The sequence below is a fragment of the Ahaetulla prasina genome, chromosome 3, assembly GCF_028640845.1.
Source record: "Ahaetulla prasina isolate Xishuangbanna chromosome 3, ASM2864084v1, whole genome shotgun sequence".
In the NCBI taxonomy this organism is placed as follows: Eukaryota; Metazoa; Chordata; class Lepidosauria; order Squamata; family Colubridae; genus Ahaetulla; species Ahaetulla prasina.
Genome location: NC_080541.1, coordinates 105,226,459 through 105,245,656, shown reverse-complemented (window position 1 = coordinate 105,245,656; position 19,198 = coordinate 105,226,459). Strand labels below are relative to the sequence as shown.

General features: G+C 37.2%; 1 protein-coding gene across 2 annotated transcripts in view; it reads left to right on the top strand.

The window, feature by feature from the left end:
* Window positions 1–19,198, top strand: part of SEMA5A (semaphorin 5A) — a 230,570-nt gene that overhangs the window by 44,279 nt on the left and 167,093 nt on the right. Inside the window, exon 2 of one of the 2 annotated variants that reach the window (XM_058177460.1) lies at window positions 17,484–17,560. The exons of the other annotated variant lie outside the window; for it this stretch is intronic. The gene's annotated coding sequence lies outside the window, so the exon portion shown is untranslated. The remainder of the gene's footprint in view (window positions 1–17,483; window positions 17,561–19,198) is intronic. 2 annotated transcript variants of the gene reach the window in all.

Below are 19,198 nucleotides of genomic sequence, written 5' to 3'. Positions count from 1 at the left end.
TTTTTCTTCGGGTAAAGATGCCCAGGGGAAGAGCCTTAATTTCTAATGTTTCCTTCTTATGTGGCAGTTGCTGGAAAGTGGGGGTTGTAGCTAATGACAGATAGATAGGAAATTGTTGGTATAGTTGTGCTTTTTCACAGTTCTGTCAATTATATTGGAATGCTTAAGAGTGTAGAGCAGTAAGTAGAGAGGAATGCTGAGAACAGATTTACTAAGTTCTGGCCCTCCTGGTGAGAATACTGTGGGTTGCTTCATAAATATGTACTTAGGTATGTATCTTCAATGCAGAAATGGGACTTCAATAAATACAAGTGTCATATACAGTTGCAAGGAGAAGCAACTGGCTTCTGGTTAAGTAGATATTCTTTCTATTAACTCAATACTCAGTGACATATAATTCAAGTTTCTCTTGGCAGCTCTGAACAGCTCTGAACAGTAAAAAGGAGGCTGAAGTCCTCTTCTACATTTTTCATAGGATATTGGGGTTGATTGTAGATGGATTTGGGCACTGGACTTCCTTTGAGCTCACATCCCCCCAAATGTAGCATGAACTTCCTCAACAGCCACTCTTTTCTACAGTGTCCTCATGACTTTGCTACAATGTCAAGATGAAGCTCCCTGATCACTTTTGACAGCACTGCTTGCAGCGCAAGTTGAAAGTGCCACTTGTTCACTATGGATTGCAAAGTCCTCCAAGCCTGTTACCCTTCAGCTTGGTAAATTTTGAAGACAAACTGAGATTTCTTCAGAAAAGTGTTGGGCATCGATTTAAAAATAATCTGATTTGTAGGTCACAGATGTGTAGGTAGGATTATGTCAAGCAGAAGCATCAAGAAAACTCATTCCCGCTTTATCCCGTTTACCCTCTTTCAATTTATCACCTGGGCTACAGTATTTGGACCATTTTAATGTTCTTTCAGAACAGAGCTAGATCCATGTTCAGAAATTACCCTCTGTTGGTGCCTATTCTGTAATCCAAACCGAGAATAAATATCTCCTCACTTATAAGCAGATCTTTAAAGCGTCATCATACAATCTTGGTCAAAAGGAAATCCCATTAACAGCTAGCAAAACACATAACATATGTATTTTAACTCTTATCCAGTGGATTCTCTTCATTTTTAAAAAATCTTGTCTGGTAGTGTCCCACAAGTTGATTTCTTTTCATTTTCTCTTTTTTTCCATAAACAGTTTTAGCAATTCATTTTTGCCTCTTCTCAAAGAGAGTTTCCTTGATTCCGGACATTCTTTTTGTAAATTTGAAGTAAGAAGGTTTTCCAAATCACTCTTCTGATTTATTATTTGTATGTTCCCTTTAATTATTAAGACATCAATTAGTTTAATTTGCAAATCCATTTTGGCATCATTTTCCATATCACTCATATTCTGACATTATAAAATCCATTTTCAAACACACATCTATTTCCATATAACCTTTATAATCTAGCATTTTAATCCATATTCAAATCAGTCTGTTTTATCCATAGAATCTGCTGTTCTTTATCCTCTGCTATAATTTCAAGCAATTTTGTAAGCTATTTCTGAGTAAACTGATCCCAAACAGCCTTAATTTCTTTTATAGTCAAATAGAGTTACTGCATTGTATTAATTGGTCAGTTCTCCTACGAGAATAACACCTCCCCACCCCCCCATCCCCGATTCCCTATAACCAATCTTTCAGTCCCCTCTTATCCCCTTATTTTTCAAGCAACAACATCTTCCCTCAGGATTTCTTACATTTAATTTCAGGCTTCATATACAGATAGCACTTGAGTTCTGACCACCATTGGGTCTGGAATCTCAATTTTTCAGCAAAATGGTGATTAAGCAAGAATACCCACGTTTCATTCAATGACTGCAATCCTGACTCTCAGTTATGGTCATTAACTGAATGGAGCAAAAGAGCTGCCTGCCAAAAAGGTCAGGCCATCCATGGAGGGGAACTCCAATGGTGGAATGTAGGAAAGAGCTCAGATCTTCATGAATGTGAAAGGGAATTCCTATACAGGGCTGTAGATTCTGAAGTTCCAAGTTTCATTTCTGCTGCTCAGCAAATGTTTCCCATACCCTGTTCATGGAGAAGAGGCGAAATCCTTCAGCCTGCAGCAGCAGCTTTCAACCTTTCCTGATGGCTTTCTGGGGAAGCCAGCAGAGAAGATTGCAAATAGTGACCAGATGATCATGCAGTGCTTGGCAACCAGTTGTACGTGTGAACAAGATGCCAAGCAGCCAGATCATGTGACCATGTGGCTGGAAATACTTTCTGAAATGTTATAACTTTGAACAGTTGTTAAATGACTGATCGTAAATCGAGGACTATTTATGCAACGTGTCTTTTGAAAGGCTCTTAACTCCAAATAAATTAATAACAAGCAGCTTTATAAAGTAGTTAAGAGAATAAGAAGGCAGATCCAGTATCTTTTTGAAAAGTGCTGAGCATGGGTTAGGCAAGACCAATATTCTTCTGGTCCCCAGACCTTTCATAACTGTTAGAGAATGCTGTTGTGTGACCTCTTCACAGGAAATATCTGTAAGGAGCCAAGCATGGGTTATCCTTGTCCTTTGCTTAATCTGGAGAGTTCTGAGGAGCTCATTTGTCGCTCTGCAAAAAGCAAAGTCATGCTCGGTTCCACTATGGTGCCACAGAAATTGAAATTGCCCAGCCCCTTAATAATTTTGATTGCCATTTTCATCACCCTTTCCACTGCTAAAAAGAGTGTTGGTCTTACCTGATACGCTTCTTCTCAATGTACTGCTGGAGAATCCAAAGAGTGGGTATTGTTCTGCCTTCTTCCTTTGGAGATTGAATCTGTTGAGCTTTCTGCTACGTCCCTCCTGGTTGCTTCCCAGTTTGATGAAGACGTACCAGATGACTTGACCTTTCTCTAACTTTGCTGTCCACTTCTGTACTCTGGACCAGACGGTTGCTAGGGTGGGATTGGATCCTCCGGCAGTACATCGAGAAAAAGCATATCAGGTAAGACCAACACACTTTCTTTGATATACTGCCTTGAGAATCCAAAGAGTGGGACATACCAAAGCTGGCATGTCCTAAGGGTGGGTCCCGTTCTAATCCCGAGTCCCCCTGTCTGTATCTACCTTCTGAAGGACCCTTCTGCCAAATCTGCGTCAGCTGAGGCGAATGCGTGCAGCTTATAGTGTCTGATGAATGGGGATGGTGAGGACCAAGTTGCTGCCCTGCATACCTCCTCTACAGAGGCTTGTGTCACCCAGGCGGCTGTTGTGGCCGTGCTTCTGGTGGAAATAGCGGTCACTTTTCTGGGCCCTGGCAGAGCCTGTATCTCGTCAGCCTTGGCGATGCATGTACGAATCCATTGTCCCACTGTTGTTGCCGTAACCTTACTAGCTATCGTGGAAGGTTGGAATGAGACCTCAACAAAAGGAAACTGTGTCTCTCCTGGATATAAGACTGAATCAAACTAGGAAGTAACCAGGAGGGGCGTAGCAGAAAGCTCAACTGATTCAGTCTCCAAAGGAAGAAGGCGGAGCAATACCCACTCTTTGGATTGTCAAGGCAGTACATCGGAGAAAGCATGAGCCTCAGGAAAGTTTCTTGATGGGTTCTTTTATATAGGCACATTTATTGCAATTTGGCATATACAGTATTTATTCATGTTCTTTGTCTACTCAACCAATTAGCAATCTGTAAGCAAACCCATCTTTTATCATGTGATTATAAATATTCTCAGGACTCTCAAGAAAAACAAAAGTTTCTTAAAAGTCCAGGTAAATCATACCAACCAGGTCATTCCTATCTGCATGCTTATTAATTTTAGGAATTCTAAAAGATTAGTGAAACAGAACTTGCTTTTACAGAAGCCATTTTTGTTCTTTCTTCCTTCAACACAAACTTGGCCTTCCATCTGCTTGTCAGTTTCACTTTTAATAATGCTGCTTACTAATTCCTAAGGATTTGAGTTTGCCCCATGTCTTCTGTATCTTTTTTTTAAAAAATTCCATAACCACAGCCACTTTTCAGGCCTGATGGGGATAAGTTACCAATTTTTGTCTGGCAGCCAAAATCATCATGTTCCAGAAAGTATAAGAGAAGAAAGCCTATTGTTCGGGTGAGCTTTGAAAGGCTGATGTGATATTGAATAGCTCTGCTTAGGTTGCTCTGGTGTACTTCATAGGAAAGGGGTACTTTTATGACACTCTGCGAGAGCTCCTGTCTCTGGAGAGTTTATGGCTAAATTTGAAAACTGCCTATGAGTTATGGCAGGAGAGTTGGTTGGGAAGCGCTATTTGTATGCTTTCAATTAATCCCATTGTCTGTGTTTTTTATTATAGGTTTTTTTGTTAAAATACACCAATTTTTCCCCCTGGTGTCAAAATATTATTAAGAACCTGATGATTAAGGGAGCAATTAGCACATCTTTTGCAGAAGATGGATGTTAAGAGAGCTATGTGGTGCTAAACTATCTATATTGATACTGAATATACTCATATATTAAATAGCTTGTCGTTGCTAGGATTTAATTAATCACACATGAGTGAATTTCTGAGCACCATTAGTAAGTAGCATACAGCGGTTTCCATATGAATATTCTTCATTTCATGACAGTTTTTTCACAGATACTACACTCCAAAGACCTCATTCTTATATTCCTTTGTTGCTATGTTGATTCCATCTGTAAAACGGATCTTTTTTTTTTTTTTGCTGTATTTAAATTTACCTGAATCTAAACTCATTACATAACATAGAAGCAAATTATAATTTTGTGAAGAATGGCAGCCAATACAGTTAATGTAACTTCCTACACATATGCGTTCTTTCATCCTTATTATTACCTAACCTCTGCTATTTTCTCCCATCTCTTCAGTCCAAATAAGAATGCCACTTAAGGAAATGAAAGTTCATATCTCCTCTCGTATTTTAACTTTATTATTTTGGGCAGAAGTATTTATACTTTCCGGCTATTTATTACCCTCCTCTCCCAAGTAATTATTTCTATATATTGTACCTTCTTTAGAGGGATCCTGAAGAACACCATAATTCATGTAGGAGTTAACTACGTTAAATGCCAGAACAATTGAGACACTTAAAATACCAACACAGTTATTCTTTGTGAGTTTTCAGATGAAGTTAGAGAACATATACATTCAAGATTTGAGTTGGAGGTAGTAACCAATTCAGATATGGGGAAACAAAATACAGGACATCTGAAAAGTAAAAATAATGTTGTTGAAAATATTAACATTCATGGCCTGCATCTTTGTCCTGTACAATACATGGTTTCATTTGTTAGAAATGTTCCACCTGACTCTACATAGGTCAAACCGTCCAGTCCCTTCAGCAAGAATAAATGGGTTGAAATCTGGCCATGCATATTCAGTGTTCCAAAATCAATGAGGAAAACACTTTACTTAGAACATTTTGTCAGTGACCTCATAGCTCACCTCCTTAAGCAAAGATTCTACAAAAACTAATCTTATGAAATTGTTGAACTAAAATCCATTAAGAGTGTCAACTTTAATTTCTCATGGATTAAATAGAAGCTAAAGGTTTTTATCAAATATTGTTTAGCGTGATATGTGAACCCATTTATTAATCCACTCATCAGTGTAACATCTACAAATATTAACAGAAACATGAAATCATGCTTCAGTGTTATTGCTTTATTCCCATCCATACAACCCAACCTCATGAAGAAAAGTGCTACACAAGAATACAACAGGGAAACATAACAAATGTTTAAAATTCAGACTCATTACCTTCTTCTGATCTAACAGCTCTGTATACCAACAGATCAAAAGAACATTCCCCATCATTGGCTGTATAGCAGAAACAGTTATGCCACAATTAAAAAACATGGCCCTTTTTAACATGGCTCCCCTTGAAGAGCACCCGGAGGCTCCAGTTAGTCCAGAATGCAGCTGCGCGGGTGATAAAGGGAGCTGTCTGGAGCTCCCATATAACACCTATCCTGCGCAAGCTGCACTGGCTGCCTGTGGTCTTCCGGGTGCGCTTCAAGGTGTTGGTTACCACCTTTAAAGCGCTCCATGGCTTGGGACCGGGGTACTTACGGGACCGCCTACTGCCACCTTGTGCCTCCCACTGACCCATGCGCTCTCACAGAGAGGGACTCCTTGGGGTACCGTCAGCCAAACAATGTCGGCTGGCGGCCCCCAGGGGAAGGGCCTTCTCTGTGGGGGCTCCTACCCTATGGAACAAACTTCCCCCTGGACTTCGACAGCTCTCTGACCTTTGGACATTTCGCTGCGAACTTAAGACGTACTTATTTTGTCGCGCAGAACTGGCATAGGATTTTAGATGATTTTATGGGTTTTTAACTTTTAATTAGTTTTAGGGTCTTAAATGTATTTAAATAATTGGGCCAAATTTAAATAAGTTTTTTAGCTATTGTTTTTATTTGTATTGTATGTGTTTTGATTGTTGTTTTTATATGGCTGTTAACCGCCCTGAGTCCTTCGGGAGAAGGGCGGTATACAAATTAAATAATAATAATAATAATAATAATAATAATTATTATTATTATTATTATTATTATTATTATTATTATTATTATTATTAAACATCCTTATCACAGAACTGGAGGATGGCATGCTGCAACCCCAAATTTATTAAAAAAAAACATGCAGGAACCAAGTTTTAGATTTCTGCAGGAACTCCCCCACCAACTCATAAAATCAGTCACACCTCATCAAGAAAGTATATCAACACTAACACTCAATAAAGCAGAATTTACTTTCCTCCAAAATACATTAAAGATCTACTTCTACAGTTTTATTAAACAAATGTACTAGGAAATGAAACAAAACAGGTAGTCCACATTTTACCAACTAGAGTTAGGACTTACAAAGTGATGGTTAAGCGAAGCCGTTAAACTGCACTGTCCTTATGGTTTTACTTTGGCTTTGCTTTGCTTTGCAGACCTGAAAAGAACATACTGCTAAGTGTGAGGATTTGTCATAATTTTACTTTTTCATCACCGTTGTAGCTTTGTATAGTTGCTAAATGAGGCAGTTGCTAAACAAGGACTGTTGTAAACAAAATATGCTACAGAACTATTATAATACTGCTATGCACAAAACTGCATTAGAAAGCATCAGTTGGTACTCCAATTATGAACATCCTACAAAAACACAACATAGAATCCTGTGCAAACCAAAAGATCGCATAAATGACCAAGACAGATTTACATGATATACAACTTTAACTTCCTGGATTATAACCAATAGTTATTATGGTGAACAAACGGCATCAGTAGCTTCACTGAATGGTAGAATACAACATTGCAATAAAGAGCCAAGTACCTAACAACAATAAAGATTCCAAGTACCTAACAGCCATCCATGCCCTTAAAACTGATCATGCCTTTGATAGACAGGTTACTGAAGTCCTAGACCAGGGGTCTTTAACCTTGGCAACTTTAAGCCTGGCGGACTTCAACTCCCAGAATTTCCCAGCCAGCAAAGCTGGGTGGGGAATGCTGGGAGTTGAAGTCCGCCAGGCTTAAAGTTGCCAAGGTTGGAGACCCCTGTCCTAGACCACACAGAAGCAAGAAAGCCAGATAATGTCTAGAAACTCTTACTCAAGTAACAGATCCATTGAGCTGGATGCAACTCAATCAGCCATCTGATCCAAAACACTCAAAACAAATAAATGAGGCCCAATCGAAATGGAAACGTTACTCCCAATAACCAATTGTTGGACGTTTCCTGGGAGGTGTCAATTACCAGTCAGCCTCTGAGTTCAAATGTTACACAGATTGCTGATACTGCAAGGCATACTGAAAAGGGAAGAAGGAATGACCTTAAATGACAGAAGGAAGAATTGCTACCAAGGCAATGGTCAGATAAAGGATGTCTGAGAATGGGGCAAGAATGTAGTGTGAGTAAACCTCTCAGACAAGCCCCCCGCTTTTTAATTTTATTTTGTCATAACATTATATACAGGAACATATATTGAAAGGAAACAATAGGACAGGAACGGAAGGCACTTTTGTGCACTTATGCACGCCCCTTATTGTCTTCTTAGGAATGGAGTGAGGTCAATGGTAGACAGTTTTTGGTTAAAGCTTTTAGGAGTTGGAGAGGAGACCACAGAGTCAAGTAGTGTATTCCAAGCATTAACAACTCTGTTACTGAAGTCATATTTTCTGCAATCAAGATTGAAGCGGTTGACATTAAGTTTGAATCTATTGTTTGCTCTTGTATTATTTCTATTGAAGCTGAAGGTTTACAACTCTTAGAGCCTTTTTTGCTATATAGTTGCAGTGGGCTTTGGCACTTAGATCATTTGATATGAAAACTCCAAGGTCCTTAACAGGGTGGGGGGACATCTGTAAGATAATGTCCATTAAGCTTGTACTTAGTGTTTGGGTTCTTTTTTCCAATATGGAAGACTGAGCATTTGCTGGTTGAGATTTGGAGTTGCCAAGTTTTAGACCAATCGGATACAAAATCAAGGTCTTTTTGAAGGGAAGTATTATTGTCGATGGTGTTAAATAGTTTGACATCGTCAGCAAAGAGAACACAATAACTTGAGATATGGTCACAGTGATCATTTATGTATAGTATGAAGAGCGTTGGTCCAAAAATGCTACCTTGAGGAACGCCACTTTTGACAGGGACAGGATTTGATAGAGCATTGCCAATTTTGACCACTTGTTGTCTGTTTGACAGGAAAGCAGTTATCCAATTGTGAAGAGGTCCTGAAATGCTGTAGGATTTTAGTTTTAGGAGAAGTTTATCGTGTACTACTGAGTCAAAAGCTTTGCAGAAGTCTATGTAGATTGCATCTATTGCTTTGCCTTGATCAAGATTAGTAGTCCATATGTTTTTACAGTGGAGAAGTTGTAAGTTACATGATAATTTTTTTCTGAAACCAAATTGCTTATTAGAGAGTAGGTTGTTTGTTTCTAGGTGGAGGGTAATGGATTGGTTGATGATAGATTCCATTACTTTGCAGGTGACGCAGCATAGAGAGATTGATCTGTAATTTTCAACTAGGCTGGGATCTCCTTTTTTAAAGATAGAGCATTCAGAGTTGCAAGATTCAGTTACTGTAGCTTTATAATAAATGTAGTACTGACTATATGGCATTGGTGATCTACCTTGAATTGTTGACACATTCCCTCCCCCTCCTCTGAACCTTTTTACTGAGAAAGCCTTGCACAGGCATGGGGTGAAATTTCTACAGAAAGCCCAGTTAATACTTTGGCATTAATCTCGCAACACCTGAAATACCCAATCACAAGTTATAAACATTTGCTTCTACCTAAATAACTTCTACCTAAAATTAATTATCTCTAATTAAAGTCCCTTCATTTCATTTTCCTTGTCCTGTTTATTATCCAAAGCTGTCTTCCCCATACATATATATTTGTCTCATAATAATCCATGAATCTCATGAAGTAAATAGTACTGCAGAAATCTGTATGCCTTGGTTAATTTTTAAAATACCATGGAAACAAATTATCTTTTTATACAGTCACTACATTTCTGGGATCAACATTTTGGTCTGTAAAGAATTACAAAATTATGGCATTATTTCATGGGTTGCAATATATGATTGTTCTCTCTGAGACACAAATCTTTTAAAATATTTTTTTTTTAAATCCTTTTTTTGATATTCAAGGATATGTATACATACACTTCAAATCATGAACAAACATAAAACAAAAAACATTTCAGTTATCCTGTAGATAGTTATTTAAAACATATCTTTAAAAAAACAACAACAGATCTGGCCTGGAATATGAAAACAATGTTATGATAGTTATACTTTATTAAATTCCTGGATAATTTTGCAATGATTAAATTGGGATGATAACAACACATCCCATTTTAGTTTAGTAATTTGTTATTGTTCCCAATCATTTGATATTTTTTTTTGCTTATGAATTAATAAAGGTTGAACAATATTGGTTGAGTTAAATTTTAAATTTTCCATTAACAACCTCTAGTTACGAGAATTAGATTGTGTATTCCAAATTACTTTTTGTCTGTTTCTGTTTGAAAAAGAGAGAAGCTTTCACTGTTTCCTGAGGTCTTATGTATATTAAGAAATTACTGTTTTCTTGCAACTTCACTAGCAAATAGAATATTATGTCGTGGACAGTGCAGTTCTCAGACTTAGGGTAGACGTTGCCCAGTTTATCTCTATCAGCAGCATTAGAAAACCAGCAAGACTCTACTCTCTCCTTTTTAACTTACATCATTGCAAAGGCTAAGCATATGTGAATGTAATATGAATCTATGTCAGGAAATATTTTGATACTTCTACATATAAATAACTTCCTCTACAAGTATTTTATTTTTAACATTATGGTAATATGAAGCACTGCCAAAGTGATAAATTGAGACCACAGCTTGTTCTATGCATTTTAACATTTGAAGACAGGCGAGCATCAAACAACTTAATGAAAATTGATAATATAGGATGGATTAAAATCTCAAAGTCTGGAAAATCTGTCAAGTGCCTGGTCTCCTAGTTACCCAGAAACCTGTTGCTTGTGCCTGAGTATTTGTCGTGCTTTCTATCTATGATAGTAGTTATGTATATTACCATCCAGTGTCCAATGTACTATTCCTTGGTAAGATTTTTGAGAATGTTAATGATCTTTGACCCTAACTATAGTTAACCCTAATTATAAAAGGCCCTGAGTGGAATGGGTAACCTGGAACCCTTTCAGTCTGATTCAGGCCTGGGAATGAGATGGAGACTGCATTTCTTCTTCTTGTGGATGAACTTCAATGATGTTTGGAGAGGTGCACCTTTCCTGACCTTGTTAAAGACCCCAGTGATATACAATATCATTGACCATAGTACCCTTTGGGACTGCCTTCAAGGGCTGGGGATTGAGGCACAATTTTGCAATAGTTCTACAAGGTGCCTCCAGTGGAATTTCTGGGAGAGGAAATCCTTGCCAACTTAAGAGTAGGGTGTCACCGGACTTGTCTTTTTTCTCATTTTGTTTGTAGTGTTCTAGAAAAAAATTAAACTTTAAATTAAAGGTAAGATTTGGGTTCACCTTTTCTATACCCCACACCCTATAACGCTTCTGATATATTGTTGCACCCCTTACAAAAGTAAATAATTATATGCATATACACTATAATTTTGAAACTTCTGAACTCAAGTTTTTGCACCCCCTGGAATATTGTCTCGCACTCCCAGGGGTGCAAGCACCCCCAGTTAGGTACTTCTGGTTTAGTATAAAACAGTGGAGACGCTATCTATAAGTTTAGGATCAGGTATAATCAATCCGCTGATGATACCAACTTTATGTCTCTACCACAGGCTGAACAGGAGATGTGTTAAAACTCCTGACCTGAAGACAGTAATAAACTGGGCAAAGTGAACTCCAGAAACATGGAGGAACAGTTGATATAATAATCTTCTGGTAGTAGGAATATTCTATTTACTCCTATACATGGGATTGCCTTTTTGTGAAAGAATTTCTGTGTAATCTGGGAGTTCTTTTCTCTCTCTCTGCTTCTGGGAGAGCCTTTGGCTATCTTCAGTTGCCTTTTTTAGTGACTCATGCCATCATCTCTTAGAGTACTGTAATATAGTTTATATCAAATTGCATTTAAGTACTTTTTGCAAGCTGCAGCTAGTACAGAATGCAGCTGCCAATTAGGAGGAGCCAATTCAGCAAGAAAGCATCTGTTGGTTGCTGGTAGGCTTCTGGATTTAATTCAATAGGCTCACCATCATCTGTAAACTTTTATATAGCTCAATATAGCTTGGTCTACCTGCTTTAGGTAGAATTGTGCCATCTATGTTGAGCAGAGACAGAATGGTTTGGGTACTGATTCTAAAAAAGATAAGGAGGCTTGGTGCTTGGGGATAGCTGAGGTAGTTTTGTGGTAGAAGGATTTCCCAAATGTAAGAATTATTTTTATGAAGGGCATTGTTTTATAATTTTTTTTTAAAATTGTGTTCATTGTATATTTCAAGGAATAGCTAACAGACAAATATGGGTAAATAAATTATGTTAAAATTCTCCCTCAAAGAAATAAATAAAAATAGAAATAAATAGAATGTAAGAATGTAAAATTGTGCAATTATTACTTTATATATCTATGGTAATAAGTTAATATGGTAACTTCTTTAAACACTATTGTCTGTGTTCTAGAAAATTAAATTAAAATAAATTCAAATTAAAGATAAGCTGAACAGAATAAATTAGTAGCTGTAAAAATCTTTTGAAGGCTTACCTGAATTTCAGAGATGGTACATAAAGTCTTATACTACTGCAACAAATGGAGAGAGAGAGCAATGATTGAGGGTAATCATTAAAAATTGAAATTATGTTGAAAAATAAGTATGTAGATTAGTGGAATGCTTAACTTGGACAGTATATTTAAAAGGTTTCATTTTATTTTCATTTTATGGCTTTTATTGTTTTATCTATATATAAAATACAAAGAGAAATAGAAATGGGAAATTAGGAGAAGGAAGGAGAAGGGAAAAGAAAATGTAAGGTATAATGGAAAACAGTAAAAAAGGTGTTGACTTCCGACTCTTTTTAGCACAGTACAAGATAAAAACTCTTCAGGTTCAACTTTTTGCTTTTACACAATAGTATATAACTAGCAATTTCTATAACGATGAATCTAGCTAAATGATAAAACCAAACTCAAAGTTTCATTTTGTTTCATCACATGCACAAAATCCAGATGTGATACCCACATAAAAAATATACTTAAATATATTCTCCTCTTTGAATAAAATAATCAATTTAACCATTTCTGCTTTGTCTTCCTTGTTGTGGGAATAATATGTATTTCTATTGGTACCTAATAATCTTTGTAAACTGTCACCATTTATATTAACAAGGTATTGTTTCAGTTTCTTTGATATTACAGGGAAAAATACTCTTTTTTTCATCCTTTTTTAAATGCTAAACTTTTCTTTAAACACATTTCTAAATTCAAAACTTTCTAATAAATCTTTTTCTTTCAACATACATGATTTAATATTTATTATTAATTTTAGGTCCCTCCCTCCAAACTACCCTCATAGAATAATATTTTTATTATTGAAAATATATTTGAGAGTATCTATGTTAAGAGAAAATTATGTATTAGTTTAAAGAAAAATTTAGAGTTTTAAAAAGGATGTATACAAAAAAAAAGGTTGCATTATTTTACTCTCTAAGAACCATTTTATGAAAATATTTTTCAGGGTCGCTTTGGGGTGATTTATTATGTTAGGAAGGAATGCTTTATTCTCTCAGCTACTAATTCAGCTAAAAAGTGAGATTCTAGTGTGAAAACTCTAGACCAGGGATGTTAAAGTTCTGTTTGATGTCACCTGTTTATGTACCAAAGTAAGTCTCATCCTATTGGGTCTAGATATTTATTTTCAAATACACTTTTCAAATACACTATGGTATCTAACAATCAGACAAGGCATACATTTGAGGCCAGGACCAGATAATGCAGTATAGCACAAATGCAGGTCAATATAAAAGCATTGAGAAGACTATTTAGGTCAGAGGTGTCAAACTCAAGGCCCGGGGGCTGGATCCGGCACACAGGGTGCTTAGATCTGACCCATGGGGCCTCCCTGTTAATAGCAAAGGACTGGCCCACAGTGCCTCTGACAGTGAAAATGGAGCTTATGAGGGCTGCATGTGGCCCTCCCGAGCTCTCTTTTCACTGGCAGAGGGTTATAGGAGGCAGTCGCAGCTGAAAATGGAGCTCAGGAGACCGTTTTCACTGACAGAGCATGTGGGTCACCACAGGCGCCCCCAAAACAAGTGACATTGGGCTGGTCATGCCCCCCTGACCACGCCCCCCAAGGTCAAACACAAACCTGAAGTGACCCTCAATGACATCGAGTTTACAGCCCTGATTTAGGTTAACAAAATCCTCCATAACTTGAAGACAACATGAATATCTATGGTACAGGTTTTCTACTTCCTTATATTATATATTGAATAAAACTTCTTGTTATTTAACAGAGTTGTTAGCAACCATGCACTAAAATTAACTTACAACAGTATTTCAGATGAAGAAGTAGTATTGTCAGTTGCCAAAGGATATTGTCAGTAAGCTTGCAAGAAAGATGTGTAGGATGAGATTAAATTGTTTGACATCATAGTGAAAAAATGATGACAAAACACATTGGTACAATAAATTTAAAGTGCTTTTGTCAAAAGAATGTAAAGAACTTGAAAACAGCAAACTGTCTAAAAGTAAGATTTTGAATTCTGCTTTTGGACTCTACACATAACCCCAAATTTACAAAGCTGTTAATGCAGAATATTCAATTCTCTCAAACAACTATGTATCTGTTGAGTGGATCTTTCTGTTAACTTTAATTCAGACTGATTTTTCTCTATCTGGGATGGATGGGCCTGAAACTACTCAGTTCCAAATTTGGGCATACTTTGGTAGCAGTCTGTTTCTTCAGGCTTGTGACATATAATGAATTGTAGCACTGTGACAGCTTCCCCCTTTCCCCCAGGATTGGTTGCTTATAATGGAGAGGTTGCCCCCAGCATCCACAATTATTCTTTCTTTGGATCTTGATGGTCTCACAGGAAGGTGAGAGAGAGGATTACATCCAGTAATGGACAGATTTGCTCTCAAATCAAAGAAGACTTGTAGTCAGACCACAGTTGATTCTCCAACTTAGATGGTCAACAACCAACCTTTCAAAAATATCCATTGATTAAACTGATAAGCCACACACAATTTTTTTGAAGAATTGATTATTGCTGTGTGATTATAAGAAATATATCTAATTTAAAAAAAAACCACGAGCACTAATCAGGTTGAAATGTAGAGTAGGGGTCTCCAACCTTGGTCACTTTAAGACTTGTGGACTTCAACTCCCAGAGTCCCTCAGCCAGCTTTGCTGGCTGAGGGACTCTGGGAGTTGAAGTCCACAAGTCTGAAAATGACCACGGTTGGAGACCCCTGATATAGAGAACTCTGGTTCCATATTCTGAATTTCTTATATATTATCTGTATTTATTTTAATTACATTTTAAAAATCAATAAAACCAAATGACTGGTTTACTATCTTAAAATTCTTCCTCAAATACATTCAAAACTGTAAATGTTTCTGAGGCAATCTATGTGTTTGTCTAAATACTTTACAAACGAGATCTGTGACTCGGCAAAAATGGTGTTAAGAAAAGAAAATCTAGCTTAGATATCTCAGCATTTCCTGGCCTCAACATGGAAAGTTTTATTGGGCATCTAATAAACAGCCATTACCATCCTTTGAAAAATTCTATCCGAGGACTGTCAAAGATTTTTGCTTGGTTCTGGTGGCTATTGGTAATTGGCTGTTTTTAACTCAAATTTAACTGCTTTTAACTTTGTGGAAGTGCATAAAGAGGCATAAAGATGAATTGCCATCTGCTGTGTCTTGAATCATTTGTTGAAATGTTGTATGGGAAAGGATGCAAGCTGATGCACTGACCTTCAGCTCCTATCTGTCCCAGCCAAAATGGCTTGTGGCGAGGTCTTCCGAGAACATCTCAGGGCCAAGAGTACTGATGGAAGGGAGAGTCATCGGGGCAGTTTCTTATTACTAGTTAATTAATATTAATAACTAATGTGTCTGAGGGCTGGCAGTTAGGTCTCAATGTATGACCACAGTTGAGACCAGAATTTCTGTTGTTAAACAAGGCAGTTCAATGAGTTGCACCTGATTATACAGTATGGTCTTTGCCATGGTTGTTAAGTAAATCACTGCAGTTGTTAAATGAATTGTGTGGTTGTTTAAGTGAATCTCACTTCCCCCATTGACTTTGCTTGTCAGAAACTGGCAGGGCCACAGATGGCAGTCACGTGATCCTGGGATGTGGCAACTATTATAAATACATGCTGGTTATCAAGCACCCAAATTCTGATCACAGGATTTGTTGCAGCAGTCATAAGGTTGAAGACTGGTTGTTACATGTTTCAGTGCTGTTGTAAATGTGAATGGTTGCTAAACTAATGGTTATAAGTCAAGGACTACCTGTATAAGCTAAAACAAGGTCCCCAACCTTTCCTGCTCTGTGGACTGGCGGTGTGTGTGTGTGAGGGTATGGTTTCACATGCGTGCCTGTCGCTCGCACAAATGGAGCTTCACACACTTACCTGCCGCTTGTGTGGCCTGGTTCCCAACAAGTTGCGGACTGGGAGTTGAGGCCCTCTGAACTAAAACTATAAAGTATTATTGTAACAGCATAGTATTATCATTTTGGGGCTAAGGTCATTCATGATAATTTTCTTTATTTCATTTTCATCTTTTTCTTTTCAGCAAGTAGTATAAAGGGCATGCTCTTATAACTTTATAATTTCTTGTGGACATTTATTTACTATAGAAGTTTCAAGTATCACTTGTTCTGGAGTTTGATAATATACATTTTTCTTATGTATATTACACAATATTTTTGCTAGGAAAGTAAAAAAAAAAATTCCTCTATCTAGTATATGCCATTACTGCTGATGTGTTCAACGAAGGTGTTTAAGGCTTCAAATGGTTACTTAGTGGTTACTTTCTGTGACTCAAAGGGAAATTAGAAAAAAATGCCAATTATTTTTTTCCTGGTCTGGAAACTAGCAATATTTTTCCTGAAATGTCTAGCAGACATACTTGTTTCCCAGTGAAATAAAACAAAATATCCTCGCTGCATTTTCAGATGTATTAAATGAATGTTTGCCTGGCCTTTGGCTTCTGTTGAAATAAAAGTTCTGTGAATTTCATGGTTGCTGTGGATACAGGTAACTGCCTTTGGTTGAAGGGACACTTGCACAAAGCTGCCCTTGTCCTCTAACAGATGCCTGGACAAATAATTTCAAAAAAGAGGTAGAGTTATTTGTATAGGAGAAACTGGTTTTTCTATACTCATGTAAATGCAGTGTCCATTGTGCTTGCAAGGGCTAGAGGAGATCTACATCATTGCTGGAACTGTGACTTTGAACACTAGTAGTTCTAAAGGCTGACTTCTAAGAGAAATAGTCATTTATTCTGTGCCATGGTTGGCTTCTTAGCAGGGTGCTGTGGTTGAGCTGGAAACATTTAAAAGGGCTTGTGTGTGTGTATGTGTACACCTACGTATAAGCATTCTGATGTACTTCACCAGCTTGTCTGATTTTAAAAGGACAACAAGGAGATGTTTACAAAACGCCTGAGAATATCAGACTGGCCAATAAAGAGATTTTTCTATTCCCAAGGTGTTACAAAGACTTGTTCTCATAATCCTTTGAAAGGTTGGGGTGGTGGTGGTGAGAGTGGGAACTGGAAGAGCAGTAGTTCTTTTGTTTTGGGGTCACTCAAGGGACATAGACTACAGTACTGGATAGGAAAACTTGGGCTTTTTAAAATCTTCACCTTTAATTATAGATCTCAAGCTGATTTTGCTCTTTAAAGGGAAATTGTCATTTCTGGAATGGATTCCTAGGGGGATAGTGAGTAGAGTGGAAAGACTTTTCTTCTGACATACTGATGATGCATTTGTTTCATTTTGCCATGCTAGCTGAGAATTCTTCATGTCCAGCAGATCTGGGAGGCAAGAGGCTGGAGAAATCTGCAATAATGCAAGCGCTGGCATTTGTAAGTACTGGCATGGTTATAAATACCCACGATCAGTAGCAATATAGTTTTTCAAATGCATTTTGAGCTGCCGCTTCTTTTATACAGATAGACGGTTTCACATGAATTTTCTCTCTCTAGTTTCTTCACTATCTGCAGCTGTAAAAATCATGCTGAATATTTGCATAGATCAAAAATAAATAGAACTATCTGATAGGCCCTAATCTATAACGTGACCTACTATTTTCAAGCCACTAGAATACTTTAGATTTTAAATGATTCTGTAATAGCTTCTGGCTGCTTTGAGGCATCATAATCACAGTTTATCATAACGGCTTCCCACCTACCAGGACTATCGTGCACAATTGGCATGGCCATGAGAAGACGATTAAAAGGATTTACTTCTGTTTTAGAGTAATTTTTAATTTGCTTCATTCTCCAAAGTCCACAAATTTTAATTTGCAACAAATCAACCAAATGATAGTTTACAAAGAGGACTTGCCTCCGCGAACTGTAACCAGTGAATTAGCCAGTGATTAAGAGGCAATGTTAAAGGAGTTACGGTAGTCAAAAGTGAAAGCATTTGATTTTATTGCTGCCATGCTAGTAAACAGTTTAGTGCCACAACTAATTGTAGTGCTCTAATTATGAGGAAGATAGTTGGACTTGTTTGTTTTATAATTTGCCCTAAATTTATAGTGTGAGTATATAGGCTACCTGTAACTCTGCAATGGCAGAAGAAATGAAATGTCATACTAATGTTTGTATTGTACTGTTTTGAAATATTAACAGTATACATTGCTTGGTGTGAAGTCTTTTTCTAGTAAATTTCATTTAGACTGTTTTTGTTGTTGCTAGTTTTAGAAAACATGCATAACTCTTTGTTACTGAAGAGAAGCTTCAGTAATGAAAGTGAACATAAAAATATTTGGGGCAAAAATGGAAATACTGTACAAGCATGTACTGAAGCATGAAGAGCCCCATTTGAATAGCTGGAGGGTGTGTCATGTACTACATTAGTGAGGAAGATATCACACTACTAGGAAAAATAGTAGTGTGGGTTACTCCTTGATCAGAATTGAAAACGTAGAATATTTATGCTTCTTTAAAAGGGAGTTACTTTAGTTTATATAATATTTTAGAACATCAAAGGCATATTTTTGTGTCCTACCTTGTTAGATCTCAGATTCCACATAATGACAAAATTATTTTCAAGTAAGGATGGAGCAATTAGTTATTTGTATTGACTTGACTTGTATTATTCTTTCTATGTCGGCATGCTGTTTACATTTTCCTCCATTTTCCAGTTGCTTATTAATTAGCTCTTTCCATCAATATTTGTTTTAGATAATACTGCTGTAGTCTACTCTAATAATGCCTCACATGTTCATCTTAAAATCATAACTTTTTTAAAAAAGTGTATATTATTCTATGAATTCATGCGCCATCTTTCTACTCATAGAATGATTTCTGTGACTATGGCAGACCTGGGCATTTTAGTGCCCACAGACCACATCCAGCCTCCAGGTTGTCTCAGTCAGCATGTGGCATCGGTGGGGGGCAGGGCATTATCAGAGGCAAAAGTGGGGTGTTAGCAGCGATGGGGGCAGGATGGCGACAACCCTCCACAACAATCCCAGTTTCTCATATATATATAAT